Here is a 23,085-nt window from a genome sequence, read left to right as displayed (position 1 = left end):
ACTGGATGTGTTCGGCTACAAGAAGGTTTGAATGTCCGACCATAGTTGGTAAAAAGTGGGTATGAAAAGGTTCGAATGCCCAAGTTCGGCTGAAAAAAACTGTGTTCGGCTGCAAAAAGGTGTGAATGTTTGACTAAAGTTTGTAAGACAAGGTTCGAATGCCTGACAATGTATGATCAAAAGCGGGAGCGGAGGTGTTCAGCTGCAAGAAGGTCTAAATGTCCATCATTAATTGCTAGAAAACATGAAAGAAAATTTTCGAAAATCAATCTGCACATGATCATAAGTGAGAGAGGAGGTGTTCAGCTGCAAGAAGGTGTGAATGTCCTACCATAATTGCTGAAAAATGTGTTAGAAACGGTAAGAATGCCGGACCATACATCATCAAAAGCTAGAGAGGTGGTGTTCGGCTGCAAGTAGGTGTGAATGTCTGACCAAAGTTCAAATATATTAACAAAAGCGGGAGGAGAGGTCTTCGGATGAGTGGTTGAGAATTTCCAACCATAATCTATAAAATGCGGTGAAAAAAAAGGTGTGATAGAAACCTAAAAGGTTGAGCGGAAGTGTTCGGCTGCAAGAAGGTGTGAATGTCCGTCTATAGTTGGTGAAAAGCAGGAAAAGCAAGGTCTGAATGCCCAATCTTACATCATCAAAAGCGAGATCAGAGGTGTTTGGCTGCAAGAAAACGGGTAAGGTGTGAATGACCGACTAAATATCAACAAAAGTGGGGGCGGAGGTCTTTGGATGCAAGTGGGTGTGAATATCCCACCATACAAGTATGGTGGAGAGGAAGCTGTGAATGTCCGACCATGGTTTGTAAAACGCGGGTAAGACAAGGTGCGAATGTCCGACAATGTATGATCAAAAGAGGGAGCGGAGGTGTTCGGCTGCAAGGTCTGAATTTCCAACCATAATTTGTAAACACCGTTGAAGAAAAGCCTCGAAAGCCCGACTATACACCATCAAAAGCGGGAGCAGAGGTGTTCAGCTGCAAGAAGGTCTGAATGTCCACCAATAATTACTGAAAAATGGGTAAGAATTGGTGTGAATGCCCAACTATACATCATCAAAAGCAGAAGTGGATGTGTTCGGCCACAAGAAGGTTTGAATGTCCGACCATAGTTTGTAAAAGGCGGGTAAGAAAAGGTTTGAATGCCCGAACATACACAATCAAAAGAGGGAGCGGAGGTGTTTCGCTGCAAGAAGGTGTGAATGTCCGAGCATAGTTTGTAAAAAGCGGGTAAGAAAAGGTTCGAATGCCCGAACATACACCATCAAAAGAGGGAGCGGAGGTGTTCCGCTGTAAGAAGGTGTGAATGTCCAACCATAGTTGGTAAAAAGCGGGTAAGAAAAGGTTAAAATACCCGACTCTACACAATCAATAGCGGGAGCGGAGTTGTTCGGCTAAAAGAAGGTGTGAAAGTCCGACCATGGTTTGTAAAAAGCGGGTAAGAAAAGGTTCGAATGCAAAAATATACACCATCAAAAGCGGAAGCCGAGGTGTTCGGCTGCAAGTAGGTCTGAATGTCCACCCATAATTAATGAAAAGCGGGCAACAAGTAGGTTCGAATGCCCAACCATACATCAACAAAAGCAGGAGTGGATGTGTTTGGCTACAAGAAGGTTTGAATGTCCAACCATAGTTTGTAAAAAGCGGGTAAGAAAAGGTGCGAATGCCCGAAAATACACCATCAAAAGAGGGAGCAGAGGTGTTCCGCTGTAAGATGGTGCGAATGTCCGACCATAGTTGGTAAAAAGCGGGTAAGAAAAGGTTCGAATGCCCGAATATATACCATTATAAGCGGAAGCGGAGGTGTTCGGCTGCAAGAAGGTGTGAACGTCCGACCAAAGTTTGTAAATAGCAGTTAAGAAAAGGTTTGAATATCCAACCAAACATAATCAAAAGTGGGAGCAGAGCTGTTCGACTGCAAGTAGGTGTGAATTTCCACCCATAATTCCTGAAAAATGGGTAAGAAAAGGTGCGAATGCCCAACCATACATCATCAAAAGAAGAAGTGGATGTGTTCTGCTACAAGAAGGTTTGAATGTCCGACCATAGCTTGTAAAAAGTGGGTAAGAAAAAGTTCGAATGCTCGAACATACACCATCAAATTTGGGAGCGGAGGTGTTCCGCTGTAAGACGGTGTGAATGTCCGACCATAATTGGTAAAAAGCGGGTAAGAAAAGGTTAAAATACCCGACTGTACACAATCAATAGCGGGAGCGGAGTTGTTCGGCTACAAGAAGGTGTGAAAGTCCGACCATGGTTTGTAAAACGCGGGTAAGACAAGGTGCGAATGCCCGACAATGTATGATCAAAAGAGGGAGCGGAGTGTTTCGGCTGCAAGGTCTGAATTTCCAACCATAATTTGTAAACACCGTTGAAGAAAAGCCTCGAAAGCCCGACTATACACCATCAAAAGTGGGAGCAGAGGTGTTCAGCTGCAAGAAGGTCTGAATGTCCACCAATAATTACTGAGAAATGGGTAAGAAAAGGTGTGAATGCCCAACTATACATCATCACAAGCAGAAGTGGATGTGTTCGGCCACAAGAAGGTTTGAATGTCCGACCATAGTTTGTAAAAGGCGGGTAAGAAAAGGTTTGAATGCCCGAACATACACAATCAAAAGAGGGAGCGGAGGTGTTTCGCTGCAAGAAAACGGGTTAGGTGTGAATGACCGACTAAATATCAACAAAAGTGGGGGCGGAGGTCTTCGGATGCAAGTGGGTGTGAATATCCCACCATACAAGTATGGTGGAGAGGAAGCTGTGAATGTCCGACCATGGTTTGTAAAACGCGGGTAAGACAAGGTGCGAATGTCCGACAATGTATGATCAAAAGAGGGAGCGGAGGTGTTCGGCTGCAAGGTCTGAATTTCCAACCATAATTTGTAAACACCGTTGAAGAAAAGCCTCGAAAGCCCGACTATACACCATCAAAAGCGGGAGCAGAGGTGTTCAGCTGCAAGAACGTCTGAATGTCCACCAATAATTACTGAAAAATGGGTAAGAAAAGGTGTGAATGCCCAACTATACATCATCAAAAGCAGAAGTGGATGTGTTCGGCCACAAGAAGGTTTGAATGTCCGACCATAGTTTGTAAAAGGCGGGTAAGAAAAGGTTTGAATGCCCGAACATACACAATCAAAAGAGGGAGCGGAGGTGTTTCGCTGCAAGAAGGTGTGAATGTCCGAGCATAGTTTGTAAAAAGTGGGTAAGAAAAGGTTCGAATGCCCGAACATACACCATCAAAAGAGGGAGCGGAGGTGTTCCGCTGCAAGAAGGTGTGAATGTCCGAGCACAGTTTGTAAAAAGCGGGTAAGAAAAGGTTCGAATGCCCGAACATACACCATCAAAAGAGGGAGCGGAGGTGTTCCGCTGTAAGAAGGTGTGAATGTCCAACCATAGTTGGTAAAAAGCGGTTAAGAAAAGGTTAAAATAACCGACTCTACACAATCAATAGCGGGAGCGGAGTTGTTCGGCTAAAAGAAGGTGTGAAAGTCCGACCACGGTTTGTAAAAAGCGGGTAAGAAAAGGTTCGAATGCAAAAATATACACCATCAAAAGCGGAAGCCGAGGTGTTCAGCTGCAAGTAGGTCTGAATGTCCACCCATAATTAATGAAAAGCGGGCAACAAGTAGGTTCGAATGCCCAACCATACATCAACAAAAGCAGGAGTGGATGTGTTTGGCTACAAGAAGGTTTGAATGTCCGAGCATAGTTTGCAAAAAGCGGGTAAGAAAAGGTGCGAATGCCCGACAATGTATGATCAAAAGAGGGAGTGGAGGTTTTCGGCTACAAGAAGGTTTGAATGTCCAACCATAGTTTGTAAAAAGCGGGTAAGAAAAGGTGCGAATGCCCGAACATACACCATCAAAAGAGGGAGCGGAGGTGTTCCGCTGTAAGATGGTGCGAATGTCCGACCATAGTTGGTAAAAAGCGGGTAAGAAAAGGTTCGAATGCCCGAATATATACCATCATAAGCGGAAGCGGAGGTGTTCGGCTGCAAGAAGGTGTGAACGTCCGACCAAAGTTTGTAAAAAGCAGTTAAGAAAAGGTTCGAATATCCAACCAAACATAATCAAAAGTGGGAGCAGAGCTGTTCGACTGCAAGTAGGTGTGAATTTCCACCCATAATTCCTGAAAAATGGGTAAGAAAAGGTGCGAATGCCCAACCATACATCATCAAAAGAAGAAGTGGATGTGTTCTGCTACAAGAAGGTTTGAATGTCCGACCATAGCTTGTAAAAAGTGGGTAAGAAAAAGTTCGAATGCTCGAACATACACCATCAAAATTGGAAGCGGAGGTGTTCCGCTGTAAGACGGTGTGAATGTCCGACCATAATTGGTAAAAAGCGGGTAAGAAAAGGTTAAAATACCCGACTGTACACAATCAATAGCGGGAGCGGAGTTGTTCGGCTACAAGAAGGTGTGAAAGTCCGACCATGGTTTGTAAAACGCGGGTAAGACAAGGTGCGAATGCCCGACAATGTATGATCAAAAGAGGGAGCGGAGTTGTTCGGCTGCAAGGTCTGAATTTCCAACCATAATTTGTAAACACCGTTGAAGAAAAGCCTCGAAAGCCCGACTATACACCATCAAAAGCGGGAGCAGAGGTGTTCAGCTGCAAGAAGGTCTGAATGTCCACCAATAATTACTGAGAAATGGATAAGAAAAGGTGTGAATGCCCAACTATACATCATCACAAGCAGAAGTGGATGTGTTCGGCCACAAGAAGGTTTGAATGTCCGACCATAGTTTGTAAAAGGCGGGTAAGAAAAGGTTTGAATGCCCGAACATACACAATCAAAAGAGGGAGCGGAGGTGTTTCGCTGCAAGAAGGTGTGAATGTCCGACCATAGTTTGTAAAAAGTGGGTAAGAAAAGGTTCGAATGCCAGAACATACACCATCAAAAGAGGGAGCGGAGGTTTTCCGCTGTAAGAAGGTGTGAATGTCCGACCATAGTTGGTAAAAAGCGGGTAAGAAAAGGTTAAAATACCCGACTCTACACAATCAATAGCGGGAGCGGAGTTGTTCGGCTAAAAGAAGGTGTGAAAGTCCGACCATGGTTTGTAAAAAGCGGGTAAGAAAAGGTTCGAATGCAAAAATACACACCATCAAAAGCGGAAGCCGAGGTGTTCGGCTGCAAGTAGGTGTGAATGTCCACCCATAATTAATGAAAAGCGGGCAAGAAGTAGGTTCGAATGCCCAACCATACATCAACAAAAGCAGGAGTGGATGTGTTTGGCTACAAGAAGGTTTGAATGTCCGAGCATAGTTTGTAAAAAGCGGGTAAGAAAAGGTGCGAATGCCCGACAATGTATGATCAAAAGAGGGAGTGGAGATTTTCAGCTACAAGAAGGTTTGAATGTCCAACCATAGTTTGTAAAAAGCGGGTAATAAAAGGTGCGAATGCCCGAAAATACACCATCAAAAGAGGGAGTGGAGGTGTTCCGCTGTAAGATGGTGCGAATGTCCGACCATAGTTGGTAAAAAGCGGGTAAGAAAAGGTTCGAATGCCCGAATATATACCATCAAAAGCGGAAGCGGAGGTGTTCGGCTGCAAGAAGGTGTGAACGTCCGACCAAAGTTTGTAAAAAGCAGTTAAGAAAAGGTTCGAATATCCAACCAAACATAATCAAAAGTGGGAGCAGAGCTGTTCGACTGCAAGTAGGTGTGAATGTCCACCCATAATTCCTGAAAAATGGGTAAGAAAAGGTGCGAATGCCCAACCATACATCATCAAAAGAAGAAGTGGATGTGTTCTGCTACAAGAAGGTTTGAATGTCCGACCATAGTTTGTAAAAAGTGGGTAAGAAAAAGTTCGAATGCCCGAACATACACCATCAAAAGAGGGAGCGGAGGTGTTCCGCTGTAAGATGCTGCGAATGTCCTACCATAATTGCTGAAAAATGTGTTAGAAACGGTAGGAATGCCGGACCATACATCATCAAAAGCTAGAGAGGTGGTGTTCGGCTGCACGTAGGTGTGAATGTCTGACTAAAGTTCAAATATATTAACAAAAGCGGGAGGAGAGCTCTTCGGATGAGTGGTTGAGAATTTCCAACCGTAATCTATAAAATGCGGTGAAAAAAAAGGTGTGATAGAAACCTAAAAGGTGGAGCGGAAGTGTTCGGCTGCAAGAAGGTGTGAATGTCCGTCTATAGTTGGTGAAAAGCAGGAAAAGCAAGGTCTGAATGCCCAATCTTACATCATCAAAAGCGAGATCAGAGGTGTTTGGCTGCAAGAAAACGGGTTAGGTGTGAATGACCGACTAAATATCAACAAAAGTGGGGGCGGAGGTCTTCGGATGCAAGTGGGTGTGAATATCCCACCATACAAGTATGGTGGAGAGGAAGCTGTGAATGTCCGACCATGGTTTGTAAAACGCGGGTAAGACAAGGTGCGAATGTCCGACAATGTATGATCAAAAGAGGGAGCGGAGGTGTTCGGCTGCAAGGTCTGAATTTCCAACCATAATTTGTAAACACCGTTGAAGAAAAGCCTCGAAAGCCCGACTATACACCATCAAAAGAGGGAGCAGAGGTGTTCAGCTGCAAGAAGGTCTGAATGTCCACCAATAATTACTGAAAAATGGGTAAGAAAAGGTGTGAATGCCCAACTATACATCATCAAAAGCAGAAGTGGATGTGTTCGGCCACAAGAAGGTTTGAATGTCCGACCATAGTTTGTAAAAGGCGGGTAAGAAAAGGTTTGAATGCCCGAACATACACAATCAAAAGAGGGAGCGGAGGTGTTTCGCTGCAAGAAGGTGTGAATGTCCGAGCATAGTTTGTAAAAAGCGGGTAAGAAAAGGTTCGAATGCCCGAACATACACCATCAAAAGAGGGAGCGGAGGTGTTCCGCTGTAAGAAGGTGTGAATGTCCAACCATAGTTGGTAAAAAGCGGGTAAGAAAAGGTTAAAATACCCGACTCTACACAATCAATAGCGGGAGCGGAGTTGTTCGGCTAAAAGAAGGTGTGAAAGTCCGACCATGGTTTGTAAAAAGCGGGTAAGAAAAGGTTCGAATGCAAAAATATACACCATCAAAAGCGGAATCCGAGGTGTTCGGCTGCAAGTAGGTCTGAATGTCCACCCATAATTAATGAAAAGCGGGCAACAAGTAGGTTCGAATGCCCAACCATACATCAACAAAAGCAGGAGTGGATGTGTTTGGCTACAAGAAGGTTTGAATCTCCGAATATAGTTTGTAAAAAGCGGGTAAGAAAAGGTGCGAATGCCCGACAATGTATGATCAAAAGAGGGAGTGGAGGTTTTCGGCTACAAGAAGGTTTGAATGTCCAACCATAGTTTGTAAAAAGCGGGTAAGAAAAGGTGCGAATGCCCGAAAATACACCATCAATAGAGGGAGCGGAGGTGTTCCGCTGTAAGATGGTGCGAATGTCCGACCAAAGTTTGTAAAAACCAGTTAAGAAAAGGTTCGAATATCCAACCAAACATAATCAAAAGTGGGAGCAGAGCTGTTCGACTGCAAGTAGGTGTGAATTTCCACCCATAATTCCTGAAAAATGGGTAAGAAAAGGTGCGAATGCCTAACCATACATCATCAAAAGAAGAAGTGGATGTGTTCTGCTACAAGAAGGTTTGAATGTCCGACCATAGCTTGTAAAAAGTGGGTAAGAAAAAGTTCGAATGCTCGAACATACACCATCAAAATTGGGAACGGAGGTGTTCCGCTGTAAGACGGTGTGAATGTCCGACCATAATTGGTAAAAAGCGGGTAAGAAAAGGTTAAAATACCCGACTGTACACAATCAATAGCGGGAGCGGAGTTGTTCGGCTACAAGAAGGTGTGAAAGTCCGACCATGGTTTGTAAAACGCGGGTAAGACAAGGTGCGAATGCCCGACAATGTATGATCAAAAGAGGGAGCGGAGGTGTTCGGCTGCAAGGTCTGAATTTCCAACCATAATTTGTAAACACCGTTGAAGAAAAGCCTCGAAATCCCGACTATACACCATCAAAAGCGGGAGCAGAGGTGTTCAGCTGCAAGAAGGTCTGAATGTCCACCAATAATTACTGAGAAATGGGTAAGAAAAGGTGTGAATGCCCAACTATACATCATCACAAGCAGAAGTGGATGTGTGCGGCCACAAGAAGGTTTGAATGTCCGACCATAGTTTGTAAAAGGCGGGTAAGAAAAGGTTTAAATGCCCGAACATACACAATCAAAAGAGGGAGCGGAGGTGTTTCGCTGCAAGAAGGTGTGAATGTCCGAGCATAGTTTGTAAAAGGCGGGTAAGAAAAGGTTTAAATGCCCGAACGTACACAATCAAAAGAGGGAGCGGAGGTTTTTCGCTGCAAGAAGGTGTGAATGTCCGAGCATAGTTTGTAAAAAGTGGGTAAGAAAAGGTTCGAATGCCAGAACATACACCATCAAAAGAGGGAGCGGAGGTTTTCCGCTGCAAGAAGGTCTGAATGTCCATCAATAATTGCTAGAAAACATGAAAGAAAATTTTCGAATATCAAACCGCACATGATCATAAGTGGGAGAGGAGGTGTTCAGCTGTAAGATGGTGTGAAAGTCCGACCATAATTGGTAAAAAGCGGGTAAGAAAAGGTTAAAATACCCGACTCTACACAATCAATAGCGGGAGCGGAGTTGTTCGGCTACAAGAAGGTGTGAAAGTCCGACCATGGTTTGTAAAACGCGGGTAAGACAAGGTGCGAATGCCCGACAATGTATGATCAAAAGAGGGAGCGGAGGTGTTCGGCTGCAAGGTCTGAATTTCCAACCAATAATTACTGAAAAATGGGTAAGAAAAGGTGTGAATGCCCAACTATACATCATAAAAAGCAGAAGTGGATTTGTTCGGCCACAAGAAGGTTTGAATGTCCGACCATAGTTTGTAAAAAGCGGGTAAGAAAAGGTTTGAATGCCCGAACATACACAATCAAAAGAGGGAGCGGAGGGGTTTCGCTGCAAGAAGGTGTGAATGTCCGAGCATAGTTTGTAAAAAGTGGGTAAGAAAAGGTTCGAATGCCAAAATATACACCATCAAAAACGGAAGCCGAGGTGTTTTGCTGCAAGTAGGTGTGAATGTCAGATCATAATTTGCAAAAAGCTGATGAGAAAGGTGTGAATGACCGACAATAATTACTGAAAAAAGTGTTAGAAAAGGTAAGAATGCCGGACTATTCATCATCAAAAGCAGAGAAGAGGTGTTCGGATGCAAGAAGCTGTGAATGTCCAGCCATAATTACTCAAAAACGGTTAAGAAAAGGTAGTATTGCCAGACCATAAATGATCAAAACAGGGAGCGGAGGTGTTCCGCTGTAAGAAGGTGTGAATGTCCGACCATAATTGGTAAAAAGCGGGAAAGAAAAGGTTAAAATACCCGAAAGTACACAATCAATAGCGGGAGCGGAGTTGTTTGGCTACTAAAAGGTGTGAAAGTCCGACCATACATCCTCAAAAGCAGAACTGGATGTGTTCGGCTACAAGAAGGTTTGAATGTCCGACCATAGTTTGTAAAAAGCGGGTAAGAAAAGGTTCGAATGCCCAAACATACACCATCAAAAGAGGGAGCGGATGTGTTCCGCCATAAGAAGGTGTGAATGTCCGACCGTAGTTGCTAAAAAGTGGGTAAGAAAAGGTTAAAATACCCGACTGTACACAATCAATAGCGGGAGCGAATGTGTTCGGCTACAAGAAGGTGTGAAAGTCCGACCATGTTTTGTAAATAGCGGGTAAGAAAAGGTGCGAATGCCCGACAATGTATGATCAAATGAGGGAGCGGAGGTTTTCGGCTAAAAGAAGGTCTGAATGTCCAACCATAATTTGTAAAAACCGGGTAAGAAAAGGTTCGAAAGCCCGACTATACACCATCAAAAGCGGGAGCAGAGGGGTTCAGCTGCAAGAAGGTCTGAATGTCCATCAATAATTGCTAGAAAACATGAAAGAAAATTTTCGAATATCAAACCGCACATGATCATAAGTGGGAGCGGAGGTGTTTAGCTGCAAGAAGGTGTGAATGTCCACCCATAATTCCTGACCATACATCATCAAAAGCAGGTGTGAATGTCAGATCATAATTTGCAAAAAAACCTGATGAGAAATGGTGAGAATGCCCGACTATACACCATCAAATGCGGGAGCGGAGGTGTTCGGCTGTGAGTAGGTGTGAATGTCCGACCATACTTGCTGAAAAATATGACAAAGCAGTTTTCACTTGGTTTGAGTGAAGGATTTCATTTTATATAGAAATCCGAAATTGTGTAGAACTCGTGGAAATAAGTTTATTCTCGGATTCCTAAAGGTTTAGTGTTGTTCTTTGGTATACTGCAAAGTAATACTTTTTATTTTGTTGAAACCGATTCAGACATGGATAAATATCAAGGAAAAAGCAGTTTTAACTTGGTTTGAGTGAAGGAATTCATTTTATATCAAAATCCGAAATTGTGTAGAACTCGTGGAAATAAGTTTATTCTCGGATTCCTAAAGGTTTAGTGTTGTTCTTTGGTATACTGCAAAGTAATACTTTCTATTTTGTTGAAACCGATTAAGTTAAAACTGCTTTGTCCTTCATATTTATCCATGTCATAATAGCTTTAAACAAAAAAGAACGTTGTACTTTGCAGGATAGGAAAGAACAACTCTAAACCTTTTCAGGAATCCGAGAATAAGCGTCGATTGACGAGTTCTACACAATTTCGGATTTTGATATAAAATGAATTCGTTCACTCAAACCAAGTTAAAACTGCTTTTGTCCTTCATATTTATCCATGTCTGAATAGGTTTCAACAAAAAAGAAAGTATTACTTTGCAGTATACCAAAGAACAACACTAAACCTTTAGGAATCCGAAAATAAGCTTCTTATCACCAGTTCTACACAATTTCGGATTTTGATATAAAATGAATTCCTTCACTCAAACCAAGTTAAAACTGCTTTGTCCTTAATATTTATCCATGTCTGAATAGGTTTCAACAAAAAAGAAAGTATTACTTTGCAGTATACCAAAGAACAACACTAAACCTTTAGGAATCCGAGAATAAGCTTCTTTTCACCAGTTCTACACAATTTTGGATTTTGATATAAAATGAATTCCTTCACTCAAACCAAGTTAAAACTGCTTTGTCCTTCATATTTATCCATGTCTGAATGGGTTTCAACAAAATAGAAAGTATTACTTTGCAGTATACCAAAGAACAACACTAAACCTTTAGGAATCCGAGAATAAGCTTCTTTTCACCAGTTCTACACAATTTTGGATTTTGATATAAAATGAATTCCTTCACTCAAACCAAGTTAAAACTGCTTTGTCCTTCATATTTATCCATGTCTGAATCGGTTTCAACAAAATAGAAAGTATTACTTTGCAGTATACCAAAGAACAACACTAAACCTTTAGGAATCCGAGAATAAACTTATTTCCACGAGTTCTACACAAATTCGGATTTTGATATAAGATGAATTCCTTCACTCAAACCAAGTGAAAACTGCTTTGTCATATTTTTCAGCAAGTATGGTCGGACATTCACACCTACTCACAGCCGAACACCTCCGCTCCCGCATTTGATGGTGTATAGTCGGGCATTCTCACCATTTCTCATCAGGTTTTTGCAAATTATGATCTGACATTCACACATGCTTTTGATGTTGTATGGTTGGGCATTCGCACCTTTTTTTACCCATTTTTCAGGAATTATGGGTGGACATTCACACCATCTTGCAGCTGAACACCTCCTCTCCCGCATATGATCATGTGCGGTTTGATATTCGAAAATTTTCTTTCATGTTTTCTAGCAATTATTGATGGACATTGAGACCTTCTTGCAGCTGAACACCTCTGCTCCCGCTTTTGATGGTGTATAGTCGGGCTTTCGAGCCTTTTCTTCCCCGGTTTTTACAAATTATGGTTGGACATTCAGACCTTCTTGCAGCCGAAAACCTCCGCTCCCTCTTTTGATCATACATTGTCGGGCATTCGCACCTTTTCTTAACCACTTTTTACAAAACATGGTCGGACTTTCACACTTTCTTGTAGCCGAACACATCCCTTCCCGCTATTGATTGTGTACAGTCGGGTATTTTAACCTTTTCTTACCCGCTTTTTACCAACTACGGTCGGACATTCACACCTTCTTATGGCGGAACACCTCCGCTCCCTCTTTTGATGGTGTAGGTTCGGGCATTCGAACCTTTTCTTACCCGCTTTTTACAAACTATGCTCGGACATTCAAACCTTCTTGTAGCCGAACACATCCAGTCCTGCTTTTGATGATGTATGGTTGGGCATTCGCACCTTTTTTTTTTACCCATTTTTGAGGAATTATGGGTGGACATTCACACCTTCTTGCAGCTGAACACCTCCTCTCCCACTTATGATCATGTGCGGTTGGATATTCGAACATTTTTTTTCATGTTTTCTAGCAATTATTGATGGACATTCAGACCTTCTTGCAGCTGAACACCTCCGCTCCCGCTTTTGATGGTGTATAGTCGGGCTTCCGAGCCTTTTCTTCCCCGGTTTTTACAAATTATGGTTGGACATTTAGACCTTCTTGCAGCCGAAAACCTCCGTTCCCTCTTTTGATCATACATTGTCCGGCATTCGCAACTTTTCTTACCCGCTTTTTACAAACCATGGTCGGACTTTCACACCTTTTAGTAGCCAAACAACTCCGCTCCCGCTATTGATTGTGTACAGTCGGGTATTTTAACCTTTTCTTACCCGCTTTTTACCAATTATGGTGGGACATTCACACCTTCTTACAGCGGAACACCTCCGCTCCCTGTTTTGATCATTTATGGTCTGGCAATACTACCTTTTCTTACCCGTTTTTGAGTTATTATGACTGGACATTCACAGCTTCTTGCAGCCGAACACCTCTTCTCCCGCTTTTGATGATGAATGGTCCGGCATTCTTACCTTTTCTAACACATTTTTCAGCAATTATTGTTGGTCATTCACACCTTTCTCATCAGCTTTTTACAAATTATGATCTGACATTCACACCTACTTGCAGCCGAACACCTCGGCTTCCGCTTTTGATGGTGTATATTTTGGCATTCGAACCTTTTCTTACCCGCTTTTTACAAACCATGGTCGGACTTTCATACCTTCTTTTAGCCGAACAACTCCGCTCCCGCTATTGATTGTGTAGAGTTGGGTATTTTAGCCTTTTCTTACCCGCTTTTTACCAACTATGGTCGGACATTCACACCTTCTTACAGCGGAACACCTCCGCTCCCTCTTTTGATGGTGTATGTTCTGGCATTCGAACCTTTTCTTACCCACTTTTTACAAACTATGCTCGGACATTCACACCTTCTTGCAGTGAAACACCTCCGCTCCCTCTTTTGATTGTGTATGTTCGGGCATTCGAACCTTTTCTTACCCGCCTTTTACAAACTATGGTCGGACATTCAAACCTTCTTGTGGCCGAACACATCCACTTCTGCTTGTGATGATGTATAGTTGGGCATTCACACCTTTTCTTACCCATTTTTCAGTAATTATTGGTGGACATTCAGACCTTCTTGCAGCTGAACACCTCCGCTCCCGCTTTTGATGGTGTATAGTCGGGCTTTCGAGCCTTTTCTTCAACGGTGTTTACAAATTATGGTTGGAAATTCAGACCTTGCAGCCGAAACACTCCGCTCCCTCTTTTGATCATACATTGTCGGGCATTCGCACCTTGTCTTACCCGCTTTTTACAAACCATGGTCGGACTTTCACACCTTCTTGTAGCCGAACAACTCCGCTCCCGCTATTGATTGTGTACAGTCCGGTTTTTTAACCTTTTCTTACCCGCTTTTTACCAACTATGGTCGGACATTCGCAGCATCTTACAGCGAAACACCTCCGCTCCCTCTTTTGATGGTGTATGTTCGGGCATTCGAACTTTTTCTTACCCACTTTTTACAAACTATGGTCGGACATTCAAACCTTCTTGTAGCAGAACACATCCACTTCTTCTTTTGATGATGTATGGTTGGGCATTCGCACCTTTTCTTACCCATTTTTCAGGAATTATGGGTGGATATTCACACCTACTTGCAGTCGAACAGCTCTGTACCCACTTTTGATTATGTTTGGTTGGATATTCGAACCTTTTCTTAACTGCTTTTTACAAACTTTGGTCGGACGTTCACACCTTCTTGCAGCCGAACACCTCCGCTTCCGCTTTTGATGGTATATATTCGGGCATTCGAACCTTTTCTTACCCACTTTTTACCAACTATGGTCGGACATTCACACCGTCTTTCAAGTGTAACACCTCCGCTCCCTCTTTTGATGGTGTATGTTCGGGCATTCGCACCTTTTCTTACCCGCTTCTTACAAACTATGGTCGTACATTCAAACCTTGTAGCCGAAAACCTCCACTCCCTCTTTTGATCATACTTTGTCGGAAATTCGCACCTTTTCTTACCCGCTTTTTACAAACTATGCTCGGACATTCAAACCTTCTTGTAGCCAAACACATCCACTCCTGCTTTTGTTGATGTATGGTTGGGCATTCGAACCTACTTGTTGCCCGCTTTTCATTAATTATGGGTGGACATTCACACCTTGTCACAGCCAAACACCTCCGCTCCCTGTTTTGATCATGTATGGTTGGACATTCGCACCTTTTCTCACCCGCTTTTTGCAAACTATGGTCGGCCATTCACAGCTTCCTCTCCACCATACTTGTATGGTGGGATATTCACACCCACTTGCATCCGAAGATCTCCGCCCCCACTTTTGTTGATATTTAGTCGGTCATTCACACCTTACCCGTTTTCTTGCCGCCAAACACCTCTGATCTCGCTTTTGATGATGTAAGATTGGGCATTCAGACCTTGCTTTTCCTGCTTTTCACCAACTATAGATGGACATTCACACCTTCTTGCAGCCGAACACTTCCGCTCCACCTTTTAGGTTTCTATCACACCTTTTTTTTCACCGCATTTTATAGATTATGGTTGGAAATTCTCAACCACTCATCCGAAGACCTCTCCTCCCGCTTTTGTTAATATATTTGAACTTTAGTCAGACATTCACACCTACTTGTAGCCGAACACCACCTCTCTAGCTTTTGATGAGGTATGGTCCGGGATTCTTACCGTTTCTAACACATTTTTCAGCAATTATGGTAGGATATTCACACCTTCTTGCAGCTGAACACCTCCTCTCCCACTTATGATCATGTGCGGATTGATTTTCGAAAATTTTCTTTCATGTTTTCTAGCAATTAATTATGGACATTTAGACCTTCTTGCAGCTGAACACCTCCGCTCCCGCTTTTGATCATACATTGTCAGGCATTCGCCACTTGTCTTACCCGCTTTTTACAAACTTTAGTCGAACATTCACACCTTTTTGCAGCCGAACACAGTTTTTTGCAGCCGAATTTGGGCATTCGCACCTTTTCATACCCACTTTTTACCAACTATGGTCGGACATTCACACCGTCTTACAGCGGAACACCTCCGCTCCCTCTTTTGATGGTGTATGTTCGGGCATTCGAACCTTTTCTTACCCGCTTTTTACAAACTATGCTCGGACATTCAAACCTTCTTGTAGCCGAACACATCCACTCCTGCTTTTGATGATGTATGGTATGGCATTCGAACCTACTTGTTGCCCGCTTTTCATTAATTATGGGTGGACATTCACACCTTGTCGCAGCCAAACACCCTGTTTCGATCATGTATGGTTGGACATTTGCACCTTTTCTCACCCGCTTTTTGCAAACTATGGTCGGCCATTCACAGCTTCCTCTCCACCATACTTGTATGGTGGGATATTCACACCCACTTGCATCCGAAGACCTCCGCCCCCACTTTTGTTGATATTTAGTCGGTCATTCGCACCTTACCCGCTTTTGGCAAACTATGGCCTTCTTGCAGCCAAAAACCTCTGATCTCGCTTTTGATGATGTAAGGTTGGGCATTCAGACCTTGCTTCACCTGCTTTTCACCAAATATAGTCGGACATTCACACCTTCTTGCAGCCGAACACTTCCGCTCCACCTTTTAGTTTTCTATGGGGCATTCACACCTTTATTTTCACCGCATTTTATAAAAACACCACAGGAACACCGTATTGAGGCTTTGTTCTGACCGCTCATTCGGTGTCGCGTTTCTTTCAAGCATTTCTCCTCGTTAGCCCGCACTCGGCTCGCTCCCAGAGCCGTGTTAAAGTCTACTTCGCATTCACTCTCTTTTCTCAGCAGACTAAAAGAAAGTTCCATCCTGCACCGCTGTTAGCTTTTTCACAAGAGCAGAGGAGAGCGCACCGTTCCCAGCGGCACTGCAGCACCGGGTCGATGCTTGGAGTGAACGGAGCAAGCTCCTTTTTCAACTCCTATTGATAAAAATCCATTTAATATGTAGTCCTTGCATAGACATATCACATATTAAACTGATAAGTACAGATGGATTATGTGCAATTAGTAAAGAGAGTAGAGGACGATCTCTCTCGTTGGAAGTCCTTACCTATATCACTTATGGGGAGAGTTACAACCATTAAAATGATGATACTACCAAAAGTTAACTATTTGTTCTCAATGATCCCCATAAAACCATCTGCTACTTGGTTTAAGTCACTAGATTCATGCATCTCCAAATTTCTGTGGAAAAACAAACCACCACGTATTAGTTTAAAAACCCTACAGAAGACCAAGGACAGTGGTGGATTAGATTTACCTCATTTTCAGCACTATTCCTTAGCCAATAGGTTACAATATATATCAAAATGGTTTAAACCTTGTTGTTGTCACAGTTCCCAGAGACGTTGTAATCGTTGAGGATTCTATATTCACCCCCTCATTAGATGCACGTGTTGCAGATTGATGACACTGAATCTTCTTCTCTGTTCATTGCTGGCATCATTCCCAGCATCGTAAGTGTTCGTGGCATTGTTAGCCTCTTCTTCTGGATCTTGATATCGAGCATCCTTTTGTATTTCTGGTTTGTAAGTCCTCTCTCTTCGTTCACCGGAGTCTTCGTCTCTTTGTCCTTGAGTTTGGTGATTTTTTCTTCTTTTGATGCCTTGACACAGTGTGACAGGTGATACCACATGGGAGATCCTTTAACTTGGACTGCTGTCCCTGTGCTGCGAAATGGCTGTGCTGCTCAAATGGTCTCTCCTTCATCATATACACAGTTATTTATACATCACCTTCCACCATGAAGCGTTGTCCCTTTTTGTTTCTCTCTTTGTTCTTAAAATGCTGTTATGCATGTCTAAACCAATCCATTAAACTAGATCATTTTGGCAGTAAAGCGATCTACAATGTGCTTGGTCGCAAAGCTGCTCATCTGTGGTAAACAGCTCTTCAGAAAGGCATTCTTCAATTGATTTCACTCATTTTATGTAATAATTTTGTGATTTCCTACAAAACTACACTTCTTCTCCCATCTGTCTGAGTATTTAATATTGTCTGGGTCCCGTTAAAACATGTATTTTTCCCATCTAATTCCTTGTTTGCTTTAAAACAAGTATTCCCCATTTTCTATCCCTTCAGTAGCCAACCAGTTTGTATGGAGTACACTGGAGCAACTTGACTGATCAGTAAAACACTGCTTTTGTTGTCACCGCAAGGCTTCCCCCGTCGGTTGTTTCACTGAGACACTACTGAGTAACTACAACTCAACACAGTTTATACACATAACATTCATATACATACTAACAAACAAACAAACAATAAGTTATCGCAATTTTCTCATCTCTGTTTGAACGTACACCCAGGTAAATATTCCTGTAGTCTTCTCATACCGACTATGGACCCATTCATTGTTTAACTTCACTGTTTTGCAAATCCTAATTGAATATTACACATTGACATTGAACTTTACTGGATAAGCAGGTCTTCATTGCATTCAGCAGCCTATATGTGAGCATTTATGTGTAAGCTGTTCTTCTTTGCATTTATCAGCAGCAAGCAATTCTTCACTGCACATGCATATGTAAATAGTAAAACAATTCCAATGTGTTAGCGAAACCTTCTATATCACAGTGGTTTCTAAGGTCTATTTTAAGTTCTTTGCCATCAGTGAGATGACATTGTTTACAAAGTGTGTCAAATTATCACTGAAGATCTTTTCAGGAATTTCAAATCTAGAAATGAGTTATTTTACGTGTGATTTTGCTACTGAGAGTGCATCTGCTTGTGCACATGGAAATATTTCAGACCATTTGGTAAAAACCTCTGTTGTCACTGAGCAGAATCGTTTCCCTTAACATTAATTTAGTTCAATGAAATCTACAAAATAATGAAATAATGAAATCCAAACAAATATGTTGAAAAAGATACACTGGCTTAGGGAATTATCTTCGTTTTGGACTTAGATTGCCCTGTGGAATGTATTTTGCACATATTTGACCTGCTAGACAAAACTTTATTCATTTATTTATTCTAAAAAAATGTTTTTAATAATTAGTAAAACCATATGCTGTAAAAACCTGGTTCATTATTGCTTCCATCCCTCCCGTTGAGACATGACATGGTCCGTGGCTCAATACTGCAGCATATTTAAACAAATTCTTTGGCAGTATGGTTTTCCTTCCGGTCATTCATACGAGTCTATTGTAGATGGCAATTGAATAACATCTAATAATGCTAAAATATTTGTAGTTTATACATTTAGCTGTGGATGTCAACATACCTGTTTTTCCAATGCTGTGTTAACACATGTACAGTTGAGAAGGCATACTGACTGTCAGTGTAAACGTTAACAACCTTTTTGTTATTTAATTTACAAGCTTCAGTTAAAGCTACCAATTCGACTGCTTGAACAGAGTAATTTTTTGGTAGTGGTTGTTTTAAGAAAACTTCAGTTTCTGTTACTACTGCAAATCCTGTAGCATTTGTGCCATCAGGGTTTTTTTTCCTTGATCTGTTGAATAAATATAGTTATTTCTGCATTTTCATAACGTATATCAGTTAAGTCTGGCCTGGGTAAAACACTGATGGTTATTTCTGGCTTTCCATCTGTGGGGTAGGTAGCAGTGTGGATGGATTAAGTGTAGCACATCTCTCGACAACAAGGTGTGGCTGTGAAAGAAGAACTGTTATGTAGGAGAGATGTCTGGTAAAGATATTTTGTTAAGTAACCATATCACAGCCACTGCATGAGGTACCTTAAGTGTTAATGGGTGAAATAACACCATTATTGTTGATGCCTGCACTGCCAATGGCTTCTGGCCATTGATTCAAAAGTACGATCTCGTCCCTTTTTCCCCCTTTCAGTGGACACTGGCCCCTAATTACCGCAATTCAGCAGGGGGTCTTTCATTAGGAGTACTGTGCACGGTTTCAGCTCCGACCCTGGACAGCGGAAAAAACGTTGAGATCTGGTTTGAGGACCCAATTGTTGAGAAAAGTCTCTCAATGAGACTCAGAGTTGCTGGATTCAGTTAATGCAAAGGTTTAATCTTGCAGCAAGTTCAAGAATGTGTGTGTGTATGGGTGTATGTGTGCGAACGTGTGTGAGTTTGTGTGTGTGAGAGTTTAAAGAACCTGTTATCCACAGGCAGGCCTTAACTAGTATGGCACGGGTCCAGCCTGTCTCATCTTTTTTGGAAGGTCCAGCGCTCGGCCGTAACCCTTCTGTCTGTTTGGACTCTCACATACATTCGGTTAATCATAGAAAAACGAGAACAAAACTTTTTAGCCCCTTAAATTCATAAAACAGACATGGTGCAGTTATTTCCATTCTAGAAAATAAGAGTAATCACCACCATTCCTATAAATTCTGGATATTCTAACAATCTGAATCTTTTTTAAATGTTCGATGAAGCCATTTGCTGTTCTGTTTAGAGACTCAGCTGATCATAAACCAAGTTTTGCTCTTGAACCAAGCTTCTAAACTCTTCACCTTTTTCATTTCTCAGTTAGTATTCACTTTAAAACTGATTAAAAGAAAAATTAAATGAATGCCTATCAACAAATGTGGGATCTAAACTCTAGTGCTTCCTCTAAAATAATTTCCTTTCTCAATTCAGAAATGTGTGTGTGTAAGTCACAACACCCGTGACACCAAAACGGCTTTCTTTTCTCTCTTTTCTCTACACTCTGCACTGTGAGCACACACAACAAATCAGAAAGGCTTTTTTCTCTCTTTTCTACATTATGGACTGTGGGGACACAAAACCGCTCTCTCTTTTTTTTTTTTGATTGTGTGCCAGGGCGTTGTCTCACGTATTAGATTATGCTTAAGATACGAATGAGTTTATCAGTCACATCAGAATCCATACATACTGATCCTCCCGTAATAAAATGGTCGGATCTTATCAAACACACTTTGTTTCTTGTGACAAGTCAGCGAAACAGCGTATACACGTCAAGACACTGAATCAAGTTTGCCACAAGAACTCATAAGTTTGGCAGTATTGCTCTGCCGTCAGCAATCATACACCCATTTTATTTTCATGAGACATGTGCAGGCACCTGTTCATCTACTGTTCTATCACTATGAATTAGTTTATCTATTATCAATAAGGATACTTCTACAACTACTATCAAAGTATGTCCGGACTTCTTATGTTGTCAGTTGCTATATATGAATAAGTGGGTTGCTACTGAAAAGCATTAAGCATGTCACACAGCCCAAACATATAACATTTCAGGACACACCACACAGTTAACAACCACAGTGAAGCGTGTCAAAGCCCAAACATGTAACATTCAACAGGACACTTACACAACACATTCAAATCAAACAGTCAGACAACATACAAGAACCTATACCCCAGCCGGCATTGCTCCCTGCCTATTTTCCTACAACTCACTATGTGTGCGCACACCTTTATTCACAAACTCTTCAACTTATACTCTTTTACCGAAGCTGCTACAGCTCGATTGGCCAAATACCCTTAGATCCTATTTCGGTGAATTTGACATCTGCCTTGCATGTAACAGATTAGCGGTTTAGCAGTTTTAATTTAGTTTGAGTGAAGGAATTCATTTTATAGAAAAATCCGAAATCGTGAAGAACTCATGGAAGTAAGCTTATTCTCGGATTCCTGAATCTTTAGATTTGCTCTTTGTTTTACTGCAAAGTACAACGTTGAGCAGCACTAATGAGTTGTTTCTATTTTTGGCAGGCTTTACCTTTGCGGATGAAGCCCTTTCTGTCTGTGCAAAAGAAATCTTGTTACTGTGCAGAGTGACTTCTCTGAGTAGAGTCGCCTTACTTGTTGCGACTGTGCCAATGTTCGAAGCTGGAGTGCAAAGTTGTTGCTTGAATGGTGCTCGCTGGAGCGTGCGGTAGTGTAAAGTTATACCATTTAAAAGGGCTGAAGAGTGCTCAGTGCAGCGGGTGGGCCGAGGTGCAAAGTGACAATATGGCCATAAAAAGAACACCGCTACAAGTGCGCATTGTGCCAGGAAGGGCCCTCGGACGTGAACCAGTGGACAGTTATCGCTTCTCGGCCTTTTGGCTAAGATCAAGTGTAGTATCTGTTCTTATCAGTTTAATGTCTGATGTGTCCTCTATGCGAGGACTACATATTAAATGGATTTGTATCAATAGGAGTTGAAAAAGGAGCTTGCTCCGTTCACTCCAAGCATCGACCCGGTACTGTAGTGCCCCTGGGAACGGTGCGCTCTCCTCTGCTCTTGTGAAAAAGCAAACAGCGGTGCAGGATGGAAGTTTCAGGGAGCCCAAGATGAAACTTTCTTTTAGTCTGCTGAGAAAAGAGAGTGAATGCGAAGTAGACTTTAACACGGCTCTGGGAGCGAGCCGAGTGCGGGCTAACCAGGAGAATTGCTTGAAAGAAACGCGACACCGAATGAGCGGTCAGAACAAAGCCTCAATACGGTGTTCCTGTGGTGTTTTTATAAAATGCGGTGAAAAAAAAGGTGTGAATGCCCCATAGAAAACTAAAAGGTGGAGCGGAAGTGTTCGGCTGCAAGAAGGTGTGAATGTCCGACTATATTTGGTGAAAAGCAGGTGAAGCAAGGTCTGAATGCCCAACCTTACATCATCAAAAGCGAGATCAGAGGTTTTTGGCTGCAAGAAGGCCATAGTTTGCCAAAAGTGGGTAAGGTGCGAATGACCGACTAAATATCAACAAAAGTGGGGGCGGAGGTCTTCGGATGCAAGTGGGTGTGAATATCCCACCATAGAAGTATGGTGGAGAGGAAGCTGTGAATGGCCGACCATAGTTTGCAAAAAGCGGGTGAGAAAAGGTGCGAATGTCCAACCATACATGATCAAAACAGGGAGCGGAGGTGTTTGGCTGCGACAAGGTGTGAATGTCCACCCATAATTAATGAAAAGCGGGCAACAAGTAGGTTCGAATGCCCAACCATACATCATCAAAAGCAGGAGTGGATGTGTTCGGCTACAAGAAGGTTTGAATGTCCGAGCATAGTTTGTAAAAAGCTGGTAAGAAAAGGTTCGAATGCCTGAACATACATCATCAAAAGCAGGACTGGATGTGTTCGGCTACAAGAAGGTTTGATTGTCCGACCATAGTTGGTAAAAAGTGGGTATGAAAAGGTTCGAATGCCCAAGTTCGGCTGAAAAAAACTGTGTTCGGCTGCAAAAAGGTGTGAATGTTTGACTAAAGTTTGTAAGACAAGGTTCGAATGCCTGACAATGTATGATCAAAAGCGGGAGCGGAGGTGTTCAGCTGCAAGAAGGTCTAAATGTCCATCATTAATTGCTAGAAAACATGAAAGAAAATTTTCGAAAATCAATCTGCACATGATCATAAGTGGGAGAGGAGGTGTTCAGCTGCAAGAAGGTGTGAATGTCCTACCATAATTGCTGAAAAATGTGTTAGAAACGGTAAGAATGCCGGACCATACATCATCAAAAGCTAGAGAGGTGGTGTTCGGCTGCAAGTAGGTGTGAATGTCTGACTAAAGTTCAAATATATTAACAAAAGCGGGAGGAGAGGTCTTCGGATGAGTGGTTGAGAATTTCCAACCATAATCTATAAAATGCGGTGAAAAAAAAGGTGTGATAGAAACCTAAAAGGTGGAGCGGAAGTGTTCGGCTGCAAGAAGGTGTGAATGTCCGTCTATAGTTGGTGAAAAGCAGGAAAAGCAAGGTCTGAATGCCCAATCTTACATCATCAAAAGCGAGATCAGAGGTGTTTGGCGGCAAGAAAACGGG

At 42.3% G+C, this 23,085-nt stretch overlaps 1 non-coding gene and 1 pseudogene across 1 annotated transcript; one reads left to right on the top strand and one right to left on the bottom strand.

Annotated features, from left to right (window-relative positions):
* Nucleotides 1-16,242: 16,242 nt before the first annotated feature.
* LOC140285766 (U2 spliceosomal RNA) lies at nucleotides 16,243-16,419 on the bottom strand (annotated as a pseudogene).
* Nucleotides 16,420-21,380: 4,961 nt separating this feature from the next.
* Nucleotides 21,381-21,571, top strand: LOC140285731 (U2 spliceosomal RNA). The gene has a single exon (XR_011910707.1). It is a non-coding gene; the product is annotated as a U2 spliceosomal RNA (small nuclear RNA).
* Nucleotides 21,572-23,085: the final 1,514 nt, after the last annotated feature.

This window comes from Leuresthes tenuis, unplaced genomic scaffold (genome assembly GCF_036924035.1).
Source record: "Leuresthes tenuis unplaced genomic scaffold, fLeuTen1.0.hap1 SCAF_56, whole genome shotgun sequence".
Lineage (NCBI taxonomy): Eukaryota > Metazoa > Chordata > Actinopteri > Atheriniformes > Atherinopsidae > Leuresthes > Leuresthes tenuis.
This window is presented reverse-complemented; position numbering and strand designations above follow the sequence as displayed.